We start from the raw sequence: 5,489 nt of genomic DNA, 5'->3' as shown, positions 1-5,489 counted from the left end.
TTCTTAAAACTCAAGACTATCTCAGGGCAGTTGCAATTCTAACAACAGGAGTTGACAGGGTCCTCTATACCAGAAGAGAATTTTTAGTTTTCAGTAAAAACGGTAACATTTAAACCTTAAAGAAATCAGGATACACTGAATAAATGCTATAAAATATTGTAGTTTAACAACTGAAATCATAAATGGCTTTATCTAAACAAATCCCTCAGTGTGAAGATCACATAATCTTCACACATCACAAAAGTGATTTGTGAGAAATGCATAACTGCATGAAATTAAAGCTTCATGAATATATACATCATCTGCCATGACTTACTAGTTTTCCAAGCATCTTTGGGGGCACTGTAACATGCATTTTTGTCATTTTATTTTCTTCTTATCAACATAGTTGGATACTTTCATGAACTAATCATTCATGAAAATAGTCTGTCTTCTTCCAATGAAAATAATTAATTACATTAACTATATCAAAATTTCTACCACATATTTTTTAAAACTCAAAAATAAATTGTTAAAATTGAATCCACCTGAGTTCAGGGTTGAACGATGTGTATCTTTACTTTGAAATGGTAGGAAAATCTACCAGAAAGAGCAACCTAGCAAATAACTATAGAAGCACATGCAGAGTTCTATTTTTTAATACCTAAAGCAGTCAAGAAGGCAAGTAAAAAATTGCAAGTTGGATGTAATCTTAAATTTTCTTTCAGTAAACTTTAAAAATATTTTGTGAATCCTATTCATAATATTATTTTTTTAATGCCCAAAATTTTAAAAAATATGAAACGCTTCTCTGAATTTGTGTGTCATCCTTGCGCAGGGGCCATGCTAATCTCTGTATCATTCGAGTTTTAGTATACGTGCTATTGAAGCTTCTAGCACTGTAACATTATTTTGATTGTGCAAAACCATCTTGGTTATAATGGGGCATCTGAAAGCACAATGAGGACAAATACCTGCTTTATCTCCTAAAAGATAAGCTTTTTTAATTTTCAGATATGACACATTGAGACTTGTCACTTTGTGTAAGTTAGCACTTCTGCGTATAGGAGATTCTGCCACTGTGATGAGCGCGTGGTAGCAGCACACAACCTCCTGAGATTGGCAAGGTCAGCTGAGGACTTGACTTGCTGCTGCTGCTAAGTCACTTCAGTCGTGTCCAACTCTGTGCGACCCCACAGACGGCAGTCCACCAGGCTCCCTCATCCCTGAGGACTTGACTTACTTGCCATCAACTGCTGTAATCACAAAATACATGGATATTGTTAATTCTTGTGTGATATTGACTCCATGCACCTAAAATAGGCTTTAAAGACAGTATGGTTTGATGCTCTATTTACCTTTTAAATGATTTTTGTTATTTAGGTTTATTTGCATAAACACATCATCCAGCCTTCAGGGTGGGCACATCAGCCCTTAGATGCCACCCGAGAACCTCAGAGAAAGCTCATGAACATGAAACATGGTTCTCAGAAAGCCTTGCCTCTGTGCTTGGTAGAGTGCACACTCTGAAATGTGCTGTGAGAAATATCTGATTCAGCAGGATTATTCATTGTCCCCCTGGGAACTTGGATCCTCTTAATTTGGGCCTGTGGCAATGGGAGTGGGCAACGGTGACAACTGGAGGCACTTGCAACTAGAAAGTCAGTGTCAGCTGAGGATGCTACAGGAAGAGTAAAAAGCACCAGAAAGTTCTATAGCCCTGAGCGCATCAGTGCATTGGTGTAGTGCCGTCAACTCCTGCATGCTCGCTCAGTCATGTCCTACTCTGCCACCCCACGGACTATAGCCCACCAGGCTCCTCTGTCCATGGAATTTCCCAGGCAAGAACACTGGAGTGGGTTGCCAGTTTCTTCTCTCAGCTCGTGAGGTCCATTCTAATCCCCGGGGGTCTTGGTACCATGCAAAACGCTGAGCCAGCAGGTCTGGGGTTGGAGGGGGGGCCTGAGACCCTGCATATCTAACCCCTTAATTCTGTTTCCTCTTATGAAGCTCCTTTTCGTGAAGCTCGTGTATTTTGATGCACAGTATAACTTGTCGGCTGACCCCCAAGCACATAATAAATACTGAAAATTTCCCCATCAAACAGGTTGAAATTATTTTGCCCTTTAAAAGAATAATATTTCAGGGAATTCCCTGATGACCTAGTGGTTACGATTCTGGGCTTTCACTGCTGTGGCCCCAAGTTCAATCACTGGTCAGGGAAGTGAGATCCTGAAAGCCCCAAAGTGCAGCCAAAAAAAGAAAAGAAAAAAAGAATAACACTTCAGTTACCTGTGTAATTTACAAAAGCAGAACATTTCACCCACGGATGGATCCATAAAACTGTAACCTAACTGTATTTTTATGCTGTGTATAGGAGTTCCAGTGGTGCAATCGGTTAGTGTACTTATATGCTCTGCATAGAATCTTATTTTATCCATTTAACAGGTTAATGTACAATTAAGCATTAAGACTGTCATGTAAAACTAATAGCAACAACTGTAACATTTCTATTTTCATTTTAGGTTTTTAATTTTTTAAGATATTATTTATTTATTTATGACTGCACTGGATCTTTGTTGCTGCACAGGTTTTTAAAAATTTGTTTTAATTGGAGGATAATTACTCTACAATATTGTGGTGGTTTCTGCCATACATCAACATGAATGGCCCATAGGTATACATGTGTCCCCCCAATCCTGAACACCCCTCCCTCCCCCCCATCCCCCTAGGTTGTCCCAGAGCACCTGCTTTGGATGCCCTTCTTCATACATCAAACTCCCACTGGCTATCTATTTTACATATGGTAATGTATCTGTCTCAATGCTGTTCTTTCAAATCATTCCACCCTCTCCTTCTCCCACTGAGTCCAAAAGTCTGTTCTTTACTTCTGTGTCTCGTTTGCTGCCCAGTACATAGGATCCAGGTGGCGCTAGTGGTAAAGAATCTGCCTGCCAAGGCAGGAGACATAGGAGATACAGGTATGATCCCTGGGTCAGGAAGCTCCCCTGGAGGAGGGGATGGCAATCCACTCCAGTATTCTTGCCTGGAGAATCCCATGGACAGAGGAGCCTGGTAAGCTACAGTCCCTAGGGTCACACAGAGATGGATATGACTGAAGCTACTTAGCGTGCATGCTCCTTTGCTGCCCTGCACATCGGATCATAGGTACCATCTTTCTAGAGTCCATCAGTTCAGTTCAGTCGCTCAGTCATGTCTGACTCTGCAACCCCATGAACCGCAGCACACCAGGCCTCCCTGTCCATCACCAACTCCCGGAGTTCACTCAAACTCAAGTCCATCAAGTCGGTGATGCCATCCAGCCATCTCATCCTCTGTCGTCCCCTTCTCCTCCTGCCCCCAATCCCCTCCCAGCATCAGAGTCTTTTCCAATGAGTCAACTCTTCACATGAGGTGGCCAAAGTATTGGAGTTTCAGCTTTAGCATCAGTCCTTCCAATGAACACCCAGGACTGATCTTTAGGATGGACTGGTTGGATCTCCTTGCAGTCCAAGGAACTCTCAAGAGTCTTCTCCAACACCACAGTTCAAAAGCATCAATTCTTCAGTGCTCAGCTTTCTTCACAGTCCAACTCTCACATCCATACATGACCACTAGAAAAACCATAGCCTTGACTAGACGGACCTTTGTTGGCAAAGTAATGTCTCTCCTTTTGAATATGCTATCTAGGTTGGTCATAACTTTTCTTCCAAGGAGTAAGTGTCTTTTAATTTAATGGCTGCAATCACCATCTGCAGTGATTTTGGAGCCCCCAAAAATAAAGTCTGACACTGTTTCCACTGTTTCCCTATTTCCCATGAAATCCATATATATACGTTAATATATAGCATTTGTCTTTCTTTCGTACTTCACTCTGTATAATAGGCTCTGAGTTCATCCATCTCATTAGAACTGACTCAAATGCTCCTTTATATAAATTAATAATATTCCATTGTGTATATGTACCACAGCTTCCTTATCCATTCCTCTGCCCATGGACATCTAGGTTGCTTCCATGTCCTAGCTATTGTAAACAGTGCTGCAGTGAACATTGGGGCACATGTGTCTTTTTCAATTCTGTTTTCCTCAGGGTATATGCCCAGTAGTGGGATTCCTGGGTTGTTCAGTTCAGTTCAGTCGCTCAGTCGTGTCCGACTCTTTACAACCCCATGAATTGCAGCACACCAGGCCTCCCTGTCCATCACCAACTCCCAGAGTCTACCCAAACCCATGTCCATCGAGTCGGTGATGCCCTCCAACCATCTCATCCTCTGTTGTCCCCTTCTCCTCCTGCCCCCAATCCTTCCCAGCATTAGGGTCTTTTCCAATGAGTCAACTCTTTGCATGAGGTGGCCAAAGTATTGGAGTTTCAGCTTCAGCATCAGTCCTTCCAATGAACACCCAGGACTGATCTTTAGGATGGACTGGTTGGATCTCCTTGCAGTCCAAGGGACTCTCAAGAGTCTTCTCCAACACCACAGTTCAAAAGCATCAATTCTTCGGTGCTCAGCTTTCTTCACCATCCAACTCTCACATCCATACATGACTACTGGGAAAACCATAGCCTTGACTAGACGGACCTTTGTTGGCAAAGTAATGTCTCTGCTTTTTAATATGCTATCTAGGTTGGTCATAACTTTCCTTCCAAGGAGTAAGCGTCTTTTAATTTCATGGCTGCAATCACCATCTGCAGTGATTTTGGAGCCCCCAAAAATAAAGTCTGTCACTATTTCCACTGTTTCCCCATCTATTTCCCATGAAGTGATGGGACCAGAAGCACAAGCTGGAATCAAGATTGCTGGGAGAAATATCAATAACCTCAGATATGCAAATGACGCCACCCTTATGGCAGAAAGTGAAGAGGAACTAAAAAGCCTCTTGATAAAAGTGAAGAGGAGAGTGAAAAAGTTGGCTTAAAGCTCAACATTCAGAAAACGAAGATCATGGCATCTGGTCCTGGGTTGTATGGTAGTTTTATTCCTAGTTTTCTAAGGAATCTCCATACTGTTCTCCATAGTGGTTGTATCAGTTTGCATTCCCTCCAACAGTGCAAGAGGGTTCCCCCTTCTTCACACCCTATCCAGCATTCGTTGTTAGTAGACTTTTTGATGATGGCCATTCTGACTGGTGTGAGATGATAACCTCATGGTGGTTTTGAGTTGCATTTCTCTAATAATGAGCAATGTTGAGCATCTCTTCATGTGGTTATTAGCCATCTGTAGGTCTTCCCTTGGAGAAATGTCTGTTTAGGTCTTCTGCCCACTGTTTGATTGGGTTGTTCATTTTTCTGGTGTTGAGCTGCATGAACTGCTTGTATATTTTGGAGACTGTCAGTTGTTTTGTTTGCTATTGTTTCCTCCCATTCTGAGGGCTGTTCTCTCACTTGCTTAGTTTCCTTCGTTGTGCAAAAAGCTTTCAAGTTCAGCCAGTTCCCATCTGTTCACCTTGTTTTTACTTCCGTTACTCTGGGAGGTGGATCATAGAAGACCTTGCTGTGATTTATGTCGGAG

General features: G+C 42.1%; 1 non-coding gene across 1 annotated transcript; it reads right to left on the bottom strand.

Moving 5' to 3' along the window:
• Positions 1–771: 771 nt before the first annotated feature.
• Positions 772–879, bottom strand: LOC129640453 (U6 spliceosomal RNA). Its single transcript, XR_008708823.1, has one exon. It is a non-coding gene; the product is annotated as a U6 spliceosomal RNA (small nuclear RNA).
• Between the last annotated feature and the right edge of the window lie 4,610 nt (positions 880–5,489).

Source organism: Bubalus kerabau, chromosome X (assembly GCF_029407905.1).
Source record: "Bubalus kerabau isolate K-KA32 ecotype Philippines breed swamp buffalo chromosome X, PCC_UOA_SB_1v2, whole genome shotgun sequence".
Taxonomy (NCBI): Eukaryota; Metazoa; Chordata; class Mammalia; order Artiodactyla; family Bovidae; genus Bubalus; species Bubalus kerabau.
Note: the sequence above shows the minus strand (reverse complement) of the source record. Positions and strands in the feature narration are given on the sequence as shown.